The sequence below is a fragment of the Bubalus bubalis genome, chromosome 6 (assembly GCF_019923935.1).
Source record: "Bubalus bubalis isolate 160015118507 breed Murrah chromosome 6, NDDB_SH_1, whole genome shotgun sequence".
Lineage (NCBI taxonomy): Eukaryota > Metazoa > Chordata > Mammalia > Artiodactyla > Bovidae > Bubalus > Bubalus bubalis.
This window is the reverse complement of record NC_059162.1, coordinates 73,971,657-73,985,010: the sequence shown is the minus strand read 5'-3', so window position 1 is coordinate 73,985,010 and position 13,354 is coordinate 73,971,657. Positions and strand designations below refer to the sequence as shown.

Genomic DNA, 13,354 nt, shown 5'->3' with positions numbered 1-13,354 from the left:
GATGTACCTGCAGGAGAAATAGTAAAGGAGTGGAGAAGTAGGGCAGAGAAGAAGAAGCCATGATGTGATGAGATTTTAAGTAATTCCAGTCTCCATATGAACCCCTGGGAAACTCTGGAGTATAAATTACACTTCACAGCTCATCCCATCTCTCGACAAGGGGTTTGGGCTTTCCTACTCCATAACCATAATTCATCACTGCTTTGGCTCTGCCTTTGGGTGAGCCTCTGGAGGTAAAGGTATGAACGGTTAGCAGCTAAACAAGCAGAAGCTGTGAATGGGTATAGAACTGGTGTATGGGATCTGACAGTTTCTGGGTAGGGCTGTAATAATGTGGGATACTCTACCAAGCATATATTCAGTTCAGTTCAGTTCTGTCTATCAGTCATGTCCGACTCTTTGTGACCCCATGAATCGCAGCACGCCAGGCCTCCCTGTCCATCACCAACTCCTGGAGCTCACTCAGACTTACATCCATCGAGTCAGTGATGCCATTCAGCCATCTCATCCTCTGTCATCCCCTTCTCCTCCTGCCCGCAATCCCTCCCAGCCTCAGAGTCTTTTCCAATGAGTCAACTCTTCACATGAGGTGGCCAAAGTACTGGAGTTTCAGCTTTAGCATCATTCCTTCCAAAGAAATCCCAGGGCTGATCTCCTTCAGAATGGACTGGTTGGATCTCCTTGCAGTCCAAGGGACTCTCAAGAGTCTTCTCCAACACCACACTTCAAAAGCATCAATTCTTCAGTGCTCAGCTTTCTTCACAGTCCAACTCTCATATCCATACATGACCACAGGAAAAACCATAGCCTTGACTAGACAGACCTTTGTTGGCAAAGGAATGTCTCTGCTTTTGAATATGCTATCTAGGTTGGTCATAACTTTCCTTCCAAGGAGTAAGTGTCTTTTAATTTCATGGCTGCAGTTATCATCTGCAGTGATTTTGGAGCTCAAAAAAATAAAGTCTGACACTGTTTCCACTGTTTCCCCATCTATTTGCCATGAAGTGATGGGACCAGATGTCATGATCTTCGTTTTCTGAATGTTGAGCTTTAAGCCAACTTTTTCATTCTCCACTTTCACCTTCATCAAGAGGCTTTTTAGTTCCTCTTCACTTTCTGCCATAAGGGTGGTGTCATCTGCATATCTGAGGTGATTGATATTTCTCCCAGCAATCTTGATTCCAGCTTGTCCTCTTCCAGCCCAGCATTTCTTATGATGTACTCTGCATATAAGTCAAATAAGCAGGATGACAATATACAGCCTTGATGTACTCCTTTTCCTATTGGAATCCCCTTAGCTAGGGATAAAACTTCTTAATCTATATTGAGAAGAAATACTTAAAAGGAAATTACCTTGGCTGGGAGGGAGAAAAGATAGAAACACTTAATGTCAGGCAATGCCTAACTAACTTTTACATTTAATTCTATTTAATGCCAATGTCAGGCAATGCCAAACTCTTTTATGTTTAATTCCACTTAATGCTTTACTCCTTTAACACATTGACTTTGATTCACATCAATGCAAGAGTCTTTCGGGATACTGTAGAATGCAAAAGTGCTAATGGGTCTCTTTAAGACATCTTAGTTCTTACTGCCATGAAGGTGCTGTCCTTAATGCTGCCAAAGACATCCCAGCTCAAAACAAGTCCTTTTCTGCTTGTTTCAGCTAAGCTTATAGCTCTGTGTGTTCTTCCCAAATTGAAAAATATGTACAATATGAAGTTGCTAGCAAAGCTGGTGCTGTCTCTGAATATAAAACACAAGATTTCAGTTAAAGCAGTTCTTTTACTCAGCCTTATTACACGGTTTTTAAAAGATTCCAGTTAAAGTAGAGAAGACTCTGTGTGTGTGTGTGTGAGAGAGAGAGAGAGAGAGAGAGAGAGCTTGACCTTCATTTTGAATTTGACTCTTGGACCAAATTAATTTCTTGTGGCAACTGTGGTAAAAATATTGATTTATAAGTGGTCAATCCAGACACATGAACACAGTCCAGTTGTTGGGTCTGCTGCCATGGCTTGTTGGTGGCCCTTGGCTGTTTATGTTTTGCCTGAGAATGCCTGATGCCTGTGTTCAAGGAGATCCAACCAGTCCATTCTAAAGGAGATCAGTCCTGGGTGTTCTTTGGAAGGACTGATGTTAAAGCTGAAGCTCCAATACTTTGGCCACCTTATACAAAGAGCTGACTCATTGGAAAAGGCCCTGATGCTGGGAGGGATTGGGGGCAGGAGGAGAAGGGGACGACAGAGGATGAGATGGCTGGATGGCATCACCAACTCGATGGACATGAATTTGGGTGAACTCCAGGAGCTGGTGATGGACAGGGAGGCCTGGTGTGCTGCAATTCATGGGGTTGCAAAGAGTCGGACATGACTGAGTGACTGAACTGAACTGAAGGGCTAACTGAATTCCAGAGGAACACAGAGAAGTCTATTTGATAATTATTTACCTCCCATCACCTCTAACTGAGTTTCCCAGGTGGCACTAGTGGTAAAGAACCTGGCCAGTCAATGCAAGTAGACATAAGAAATGAGGGTTTGATTTCTGGATTGGGAAGATCCCCTGGAGGAGAACATGCAACCCATTCCAGTATTCTTGTCTGGAGAATCCCACTGGGAGAGGATCCTGGCAGGCTACAGTTCATAGGGCTGCAAACAGTTGGATGTAACTGAAGCAACTTAGCAAGCATACACCTCTAACTGTGACCTTGTTATAGATCACACTGTCCCTATGGCTAACCCTTTCTCTTCCATCCTTCTGTTCATTGGCTCTAATCCACTGCTTTGAATATGCATAGGCTCCCCTTATCTTGGGAAATAAAATACACACAAATGCCTGTTCTTGATTGTTTGCCCCGTCCCCTTTCTCTAAGTGTGGCCCAATTTCTCGCTCCCTTTATGGCCAGCTTCTCTACATGATATATCTGCTACTTACTTCCTCTCCTTTCAACTCCCTCCTCAATGACAACCCCAAATCATTAAGTTATCTTGCTTTGTCAGGCACTATTCTGAACATCTGACAAGTGCTCATTCATTTTGCTCTTTGAAGTTGACACTACTATCATCTCCACTTGACAGATGAGGAAACTTAGCCACAGAGAGATTACATAACTTATCCAGGAAGGATCACTCGTAATTAAGAGGCAAAGCTTAGATTCCAATGCAGACAGTCTGGTTCCAGAATACATGGTAGCTACACTCTACACTCCCACACTGTTTCTGATCCATTGGATTTCAATCATATGACAGTAAAACTAGTCTCTTGGAAACTTTTGTATTGACTGTCATCTCTGCTGGACTTCCTGGTGGCTCAGACAGTAAAGACTCTGCCTGCAACCAGGAGTTCTGGGTTTAATTCCTGGGATGGAATGAACCCTTGGCGAAGAGAATGGCAACTCACTCAAGTATTCTTGCCTGAATACCATGGACAGAGGAGCCTGGTGGGCTACACTGCATGATGTCACAAAGAGACACTTAGCAACTTACACACACACATATCATCTCTGTATTGTAATACTTGAGCTAGATACACCTATGCTACATACTAAAATATAATAATTACAGGGTTGTCCCTCTTTTTATACAGTATAATGAAACTTCACTAATTTGGAATGAACAAATTCTGATGAGGGCTGATCTAAAGCATGTATTTTCATGATGTTTAAAAAGGGATTAACTGGTCAAAAAATAAATAAAACATATGTCAGTAAGGGCAGAATTTGACCTACTCCAGGAGGAAAAATATGTATATATTTCAGTTCACTTCAGTTCAGTTCAGTTGTTCAGTCATGTCTGACTCTTTGTGACCCAATGAATTGCAGCACGCCAGGCCTCCCTGTCCCTTACCAACTCCTGGAGTTCACTGAGACTCACGTCCATCAAGTCAGTGATGCCATCCAGCCATCTCATCCTCTGTCGTCCCCTTCTCCTCCTGCCCCCAATCCCTCCCAGCATCAGAGTCTTTTCCAATGAGTCAACTCTTCGCATGAGGTGGCCAAAGTACTGGAGTTTCAGCTTTAGCATCATTCCTTCCAAAGAAATCTCAGGGCTGATCTCCTTCAGAATGGACTGGTTGGATCTCCTTGCAGTCCAAGGGACTCTCAAGAGACTTCTCCAACACCACAGTGAAAAAGCATCAATTGTTCAGTGCTCAGCCTTCTTCACAGTCCATCTCTCACATCCATACATGACCACTGGAAAAAACATAGCCTTGACTAGACAGACCTTTGTTGACAAAGTAATGTCTCTGCTTTTGAATATGCTATCTAGGTTGGTCATAACTTTCCTTCCAAGGAGTAAGCGTCTTTGAATTTCATGGCTGCAGTCACCATCTGCAGTGCTTTTGGAGCCCCAAAAAATAAAGTCTGACACTGTTTCCCCTGTTTCCCCATCAGTTTCCCATGAAGCGATGAGACCAGATGCCATAATCTTAGTTTTCTGAATGCTGAGCTTTAGGCCAACTTTTTCACTTTCCTCTTTCACTTTCATCAAGAGGCATTTAGTTCCTCTTCACTTTCTGCCATAAGGGTGGTGTCACCTGCATATCTGAGGCGATTGATATTTCTCCCAGCAATCTTGATTCCAGTTTGTGCTTCTTCCAGCCCAGCGTTTCTCATTATGTACTCCGCATAGAAGTTAAATAAGCAGGGTGACAATATACAGCCTTGACATACTCCTTTTCCTATTTGGAACCAGTCTGTTGTTCCATGTCCAGTTCTAACTGCTGCTTCCTGACCTGCATACAAGTTTCTCAAGAGGCAGGTCAGGTGGTCTGGTATTCCCATCTCTTTCAGAATTTTCCACAGTTTATTGTGATCCACACAGTCAAAGGCTTTGGCATAGTCAATAAAGCAGAAATAGATGCTTTTCTGAAACTCTCTTGCTTTTTCCATGATCCAGCGGATGTTGGCAATTTGATCTCTGGTTCTTCTGCCTTTTCTAAAACCAGCTTGAACATCTGAAAGTTCATGGTTCACGTATTGCTGAAGCCTGGCTTGGAGAATTTTGAGCATTACTTTACTAGCGTGTGAGATGAGTGCAATTGTGCAGTAGTTTGAGCATTCTTTGGCATTGCCTTTCTTTGGGGATTGGAATGAAAACTGACCTTTTCCAGTCCTGTGGCCACTGCTGAGTTTTCCAAATTTGCTGGCATATTGAATGCAGCACTTTCACAGCATCATCTTTCAGGATTTGAAACAGCTCAACTGGAATTCCATCACCTCCACTAGCTTTGTTCGTAGTGATGCTTTCTAAGGCCCACTTGACTTCACATTCCAGGATGTCTGGCTCTAGGTCAGTGATCACACCACTGTGATTATCTAGGTCATGAAGCTCTTTTTTGTACAGTTCTTCTGTGTATTCTTGCATTCTTCTTCTTAATATCTTATTCTTCTGTTAGGTCTATACCATTTCTGTCTTTTATCGAGCCCATCTTTGCATGAAATGTTCCCTTGGTACCTGTAATTTTCTTTTTTTAAATATAAACTTATTTATCTTAATTGGAGGCTAATTACTTTACAATATTGTATTGGTTTTGCTATACATCAACATGAATCCGCCATGGGTGTACACATGTTCCCCATCCTGAACCTCCCTCCCACCTCCCTCCCCATACCATCCCTGTGGGTCATCCCAGTGCACCAGCCGTAAGCATCCTGTATCATGCATCGAGCCTGGACTGGTGATTCGTTTCATATTTGAAATTATACATGTTTCAATGCCTTTCTCCCAAATCATCCCACCCTCTCCCTCTCCCACAGAGTCCAAAAGACTGTTCTATACATCTGTGTCCCTTTTGCTGTCTCTCATACAGGGTTGTTGTTACCATCTTTCTAAATTCCATATATATGTGTTAGTATACTCTATTGGTGTTTTTGTTTCTGGCTTACTTCACTCTGTATAATAGGCTCCAGTTTCATCTCTAATTTTCTTGAAGAGATCTCTCATCTTTCCCATTCTGTTGTTTTCCTCTATTTCTTTGCATTGATCGCTGAAGAAGGCTTTCTTATCTCTCCTTGCTGTTCTTTGGAACTCTGCATTCAGATGCTTATATCTTTCCTTTTCTCCTTTGCTTTCTCTTCTCTTCTTTTCACAGCTATTTGTAAGGCCTCCCCAGACAGCCATTTTGCCTTTTTGCATTTCTTTTCCATGGGGATGGTCTTTATCCTTGTCTCCTGTACAATGTCATGAACCTCCGTCCATAGCTCATCAGGCACTCTATCTATCAGATTTAGGCCCTTAAATCTATTTCTCACTTCCACTTTATAATCATAAGGGATTTGATTTAGGTCATACCTGAATGGTCTAGTGGTTTTCCATACTTTCTTCAATTTAAGTCTGAATCTGGCAATAAGGAGTTCATGATCTGAGCCACAGTCAGCTCCTGGTCTTGTTTTTGCTGACTGTATAGAGCTTCTCCATCTTTGGCTGCAAAGAATATAATCAATCTGATTTCGGTGTTGACCATCTGTGATGTCCATGTGTAGAGTCTTCTCTTGTGTTGTTGGAAGAGGGTGTTTGCTATGACTAGTGTGTTCTCTTGGCAAAACTCTATTAGCCTTTGCCCTGCTTCATTCCATATTCCAAGGCCAAATTTGTCTGTTACCCCAGGTGTTTCTTGACTTCCTACTTTTAGAATGCTGCAAAGCAAATACATGACAAAGTTATTTTTTATAGCCACAGAGCTCTGCTGTGCTTAGTTGCTGAGTCATGTCTGACTCTTTGCAACCCCATGGACTGTAGCCACCAGGTTCCTCTGTCCATGGGGATTCTCCAGGCAAGAATATAGAGCTAGTTTGCAGCAAAGTCCTATCCGGAATCCAGATTCCTTATTTCTGTTCCATCATAAGCCTCAATAATCAATCTAAATATTTGATTCACTTGTAAACACTCCTAGAGTATAGCAGTTATTCAGCAAACACTTGTTTTATCAAAAAAGAAAGATGCGGATAACGGATTGCTCAGGTACTCAGTTGTGTCTGACTCTTTGCAACCCCATGGACTGTATCTCACCAGGCTCCTCTGTCCACGGGATTTCCAAGGTGAGAACACTGGAGCAGCTTGCCATTTCCTTCTCTAGGGAATCATCCTGACCCAAGGATCAAACCCCATTCTCCCATAATCCAGGCAGATTCTTTACCACTGAGCCACCAGGGAAGCCCTGCCTTGTGGATAACTGAGCGGAGTGAAAAACTAAAATATGACCTTGCTGGTTATACTAGTCAGTGGTTCCACAAGGACAGAGATTTCTCTCTGTTTTTGTTCACTGATGCACTCTCAGTGACTAGATCAGAGCCTGCCACAATGCAACTTAATTACTTTTGAATGTTTAAATGGATGACTTCTATGTGTTTTTACACATAGTGCCTGAAAATGGGTGGATATTATTTCCATTTTATAGACAAAAAAATGGAAGCTCAACAAGTTAAGTAACTTGCTCAAGTCTAGAGCTAGCTATATCCAGGACTAGAAACTGGGACTTTGCTCCCAAGAATCAATTAATTATTCTGTATAAGAGATAAAGATATGGAAACTTCAGCAACATTCTGAGAAAGTGCACACCACTGCTGCATTATCTACTGTCATTACATACTTTCTGGTCCCCGTTAGAGGCATCGTTTCTATTACAGGTCCTGTGATTCCATGCTATCAAGAAGAAGAAACAGTTTTGCTTCTTACTCTTCAAAGCTTTCTTTCTCTTCATTGCCTTCTTCTCAAAGAAATGAAAGAGGTATTCCAGTGCCTCTGTTTCTAATAAAGGTCCTCATGTTCTCCATGAGACTTGGTGCAACTAAGAATACACTGAAGACTCTACTGTCTGACCATCTTCTCCGCAGGAGAACTTCATCTTCCGGGTTTTTACAGCCTTTCAGTCCAAAACTATGACACTGAAACTTGGCTACGTGACTCTTCAATGCTTCTGTTTTAACCTAATCTTTTAAAGGCGTTCTGCCTATTTCTCCTTCTAAAACAAAATATTTTTTTAAAATAGATCTTATAGTTCACACTGTTTTCCTTAAAATAGTACAGATTGTAGAAACCCCAAAAATTCAGAAGTGAAAGTGAAAGTCGCTCAGTCATGTCCATGTCCAAAAGTCCGTGGAATTCTCCAGGCCAGAATACTGGAGTAGATGCCCATTCCCTTCTCCAGAGAATCTTCCCAACCCAGGGATTGAACCCAGATCTCCCACATTGCAGGCAGATTCTTTACCAGCTGAGCCACACCATGGAAGAATTCAGAGATGGGAGAATTAAAAGTGATTTTTTGGGAGGAGAGACTGAGGTTTAATTAAGAGGTGTAGGGTGTGAAAAGAAGAACTGGTAGAGGAGGAGGAGAAAAGCTTGAAAAAAGAGGCTTTCTGTACAAGAGTCAGAAAAGCACAAGTACAGTTTGCAATTATGGGTATTTTGTCTGGGGACTAAGATTGAGTTAGAGCTGAGTAGCAGTGGGAGAGACAGAACAGCTACCCACCTCAAAGAAGTCTAAGATCTTGCCACAATTTGGGGGGGTTACAAACTGATAATTGGTAGTCAAAAACCTCGTATAGGAAGGAAGGCTAAATGTTAAAAATCCCTTCTGAGAGGAGCATTCCAGACTACACCTAGCAATAGTTGCTCCAGTCTCTGGCTCTTGGAATACTATCTACTCCCTCCCACTCCTGTTACAGCGCCTGGCTCATCTGCTTTCACAGCTGGCTCCTCAGGAGACTCTGAGAAGTTGAAATACACTGAAGTTGTACCTCATCCCAGAAATTTTACTTCATGCTACCAAAAAAGAGAAAATTAGGGGGAAAGTTGTCCCTTCAGAAATCTGGCCTACATTATATAAATGAATTACAGGAATTTCTAAATACCCTAAAAACTTGGTGAGCCTTTTATGGTGACTATTTCAGGGCAGAGAAATTTTGACTGCATACTACTTCTCTGTGAGAAGAGTGTAATAGTTTCTCCCATAGCAGTTGATAAAATCTTTGGATACTATACTTTCAAATAGCCAATTAGTCAGTTTTCCACTGCTAGGAAAATTTGAATCTCTTTTCCAAACAAAACAAACAAAAATAAATAGTTGTTTTTCACTAGGAGGACATTTTACTCAAATACTTATTTCAAAATTCCAATTCCAACTTATCACCAAATGTAAGTGATTTTTGTTTTTTATTTTTAATGTATTTGAGAAATCCTTTATTCCCTAACCATACTGCATCTTTCTTAGCTCCTCTTCACTTACTTACCCACAGGGTCACTGTAACCGTCTCCTAACTGATTTCTGTGTCTCTAGTCTCTGCTATAACTCGACCCTCATAAAATCCCACATTCAGCCTATGGTATAGAAAAAAAGTGAATTCTAAAACAGAAACAGACTCATAGACATAGAAAACAGACTTGTGGTTGCCAAAGTAGAGAGAGAGAGAGGTAGAGGGGTGGACAGGGAGTTTGGGGTTGGTAGATGCAAGCTATTACATTTAGAATGGTTATACGACAAGGTCCTAATATACATAGCACAGAGGATTTATTCAATGTCCTGTAATAAACCATAATGGAAAAAATAGCTTAAAAAAGCTTTAAAATAGCTGAGTCACTTTGCTGTACAGCAGAGATTGGCACAACATTGTAAATCAACTACACCTCAATAAAAAAAAAAATTCATTATTGGAAAAAAAAATATATACCTGGTTAGAATCCTGGTTCCACTAGTTATTAGCTGTGTGACCTTGAGCAAGTTACTTGAATTTGCAGGGCATTAGTTTCCTCAGTTGAAAGGACTGATGCTGAAGCTGAAACTCCAATACTTTGGCCACCTCATGTGAAGAGTTGACTTATTGTTAAAGACCCTGATGCTGGGAGGGATTGGGGGCAGGAGAAGAAGGGGACGACAGAGGATGAGATGGCTGGATGGCATCACTGACTCGATGGACATAGTTTGGGTAAACTCCGGGAGATGGTGATGGTCAGGGAGGCCTGGCATGCTGTGATTCATGGGGTCACAAATAGTTGGACATGACTGAGCAAATGAACTGAACTGAACTGAACTGAGCTTCCTCAGTTAAATGGGAACAGTAGTAGTTCTAGCCCATAATATTATCAGTAGGATTAAAAGGAAGAATGTATAGGAGGTCCTTAGAACAGAGCCTAACACAATGACACAAGGTAAGCTCTCAGGTAGTATTAGCTATTACTATTGGATCAACCAAAAAATCTATTGGCTTCTTCCATAAGATGTTATGGGAAAGCCTGAACAAACTTTTTGGCCAACCCAATATTTCAGCTACATTAGACATGTGATTCTTTATACCAGCTGCACCTACAGACCCTTGTAAGGGAAGTTCTTCAGCACACAATACCACGGAAGGGGCATCCACAGGACACCATATTTTGTACAAGGATTATATTTATCCCAGGCATACTCAGTTGGACAAGGCATAAAACCTAAGACATTGCCTTGCCAGTCAAGGAACAATGAATTGACAGAGCAGATATTAGCTCTCTTGAGAATCTGAATTTGGAAATGTTGAGAAAATAAGGAAGGTAGCAGCAAGACCAGCACCAGGAGAAAGCAGATACGGTAAGTAAGCAAAAATTATTAAGTTAAAAAGTTATATTGACAGGAGAGAGAAAGACTCGGCAGTTGGAAATGGAAACACAATCAAACAGGTAGAAAATAGCTAGATCCAGATATGGTAGAAGACTAGAAAGGCTTTCATTTATTTCAACAGTTGATTCTCTGGATAGTGCTCCACCCGCCAACTTCAGCCTACCTACTCCAGGCCATGACATTCCATTAAAATAAACCTCCCGTTGCTTGAGTTAACCTGAGTGGCACCCCATTGCTTACATCCCAAAGAAACTAAACGACAACATTGGTCCCTGAAGACGCCTTAGTTGACTTGGTAATCAGATCCCTATATTTAGCAATTATACTGCCCATTAATTAATCAACTCACTGCCCTCCAGTTCACCCTATACACTTTCCCTACAGTTCTCCTCATTCTGAATGGACTCCCATTCTTTTGGGGCATATGCACAGCTTAATTTTCTTTCAAGAACTAAGTCAACCCCACTTTCTTCATGAATACCTGGGACCCACACCAGATAGAACTAGATCCAGGCTTGCAGAATCTGAAGAATATACAGCTTTCTTTAGTTAAATACATGTAAAACTAGGCCCAGGACCTAGGAAAAGACCTGTGAATTGAAAGATTTTGAGGCCTGAGCTTCACTAGCTTAACTATACATCTGTCTCTGGTGTGAACTTAGGAGAAACTTTCCCTCCATCAAGTTATTCTACCAGGTACATTTACAGCAATGTGTATAATCATACAGACTTGCTAGAAAAATTATTACAGTCTTACACCTTGCCTCCCACTTTGAGAACATCATTTGTGAGTGGGCTGCAACAGTCTTCCTTCCTTTTGGCTAGAATTAGGGATATTTGGGGACTTCCCAATAGCACAAAGGGTAAAGAATCTGCCTGCAATGCAGGAGACACAAGTTCCATCCTTGAATCGGGAAGATCCCCTGGAGGAGGGCGTGACAGCCCACTCCCGTATTCTTGCTTAGAGAACCCTATGAACAGAGGAGCCTGGCAGGCTACAGTCCATGGGTTCACAAAGAGTCAACAAGTTTGTGTTGGCCAAAAAGTTTGTTCAGGCTTTTCCATAACATCTTATGGAAGAAGCCAATAGATTTTTTGGTTGATCCAATAGTATAGAGAGATTTTTTTCTTTAAGCTTCATGATAACCAAGCACACCTGGTCAAATTCACATCCTGCCTTATCTTGTATATACTCCCCAGGTCTGTTAAGGTAAACTGTGAAAAATGAAGAACAACTGATGGGCATCAGCAAGACAGTACACTAGAAACTAACCCTTCCCTATACCTTCCTTGCTGCTCTCTAATTTATTGAATTTGGTTGGTTCATTCCACATCTGGAGTTTCCTGGGTCTCAGAACCAGGAGGATGTACGTATAGACATAAAGTCTGGATGGACACAGACTTAAATCTGAGCCTGGTTCCTAAAAATTTAAGGGCTTCTGGGTTTTATTGTCATGGAGACCATGAACTGGCCAGAGGCCTATTAATGCACATAATTGTTGGGTTGAATAATGAAAACTTGTTGTTGCTGGATATACACCACTGTATGGCTTAGCTATTGTAGCTATCTGTTATGTTGCTAATTCATTTAAATAATAACACTATTTAGATTGATCAAAATAACAAAATTATTTTAACTATTCAAAATTACTAAGAAAAGAATAAAGGTAGCCTAGAAACTCACAACCTACTCATCAGTTTAAAGGGAAAATATTTTTTAAACTTGCTATTTCAAGGATGGGAAAAAATGAAGCTGTGAAGTTCAGAAAAATAGGGAAGGTATTTTGATGAAACAACAATATTCTTTGAAGTGTCAAATACCTCTTAAGTTTTCCTTTTTCTTTTTTGCTCAGTGAAAGTACTTCTTTCCATCTCCTCCCCACAGCCATGGAAAACCTTCCATCATTCATGTGTGTGTGCGCGCTCAGTGGTGTCCCACTCCTTGTGACCCCATGCACTGAGGCCACCAGGCTTCCCTGTCCTTGGAATTCTCTGGTCAAGAATACTGGAGTGAGTTGCCATTTCCTTCTCCAGGGGATCTTCCCAACCAAGGGACTGAACCCATGTCTCTTGTGTCTCCTGTATTTGCAGGTAGATTCTTTACCTATAGCATCACTGGGGAAGCCATCATCATAGCTCCAGGCAAATGGGACCAATTTAAGAAGGAGAAAATGGCTTAGAGGAAGACAAAATTCCTTCTAGTGCTAGGAGGAGGGGATGATACAGAAAAGAAGGAAGAGAGATATCTTTACTTTTCTACCGCAACTGTCTCACCATCAACCCCGAGAACTGGGAGGGTGACTGAAGACTTGTGGTGTTGTTTTAGTCACTAAGTCATGTCTGACTCTTCTGGGACCCCATGGACTATAGCCTGCCAAGCTCCTCTGTCCATGGGATTTCCCAAGCAAGAATACTGGAGTGGGTTGCCATTTCCTTCTCCAGGGGATCTTGCCAATCCAGGGATTGAACACACGTCTCCTGCATTGGCAGGCAAGTTCTTTACCACTGAGCCACCAGGGAAGCCCAACCAAAGAGTAGAAGCCTCAAATAGAAAGAAGGGATGGTTACAAATCTTTGAGGACACAGCCTCAGAGCGTGTCTTGGCACACATGTAGGGACACTTCTGGAGAAAGGGAATGGCAGAAAGAGGTCATGATGATTCTCTGAGTGTCCCTCAGCCCCCACATGATAAAGAAGTCTCCCCAGAATCTCTCTGAGGTGCATGGAAGGGAGAGGAAAGCTGAACTCCAGAGGGGGCTGCCAGGGA

At 41.8% G+C, this 13,354-nt stretch overlaps 1 protein-coding gene across 4 annotated transcripts in view; it reads right to left on the bottom strand.

The window, feature by feature from the left end:
* Window positions 1-13,354, bottom strand: part of PTGER3 (prostaglandin E receptor 3) — a 114,335-nt gene that overhangs the window by 27,806 nt on the left and 73,175 nt on the right. The gene's annotated exons all lie outside the window — the stretch shown is intronic.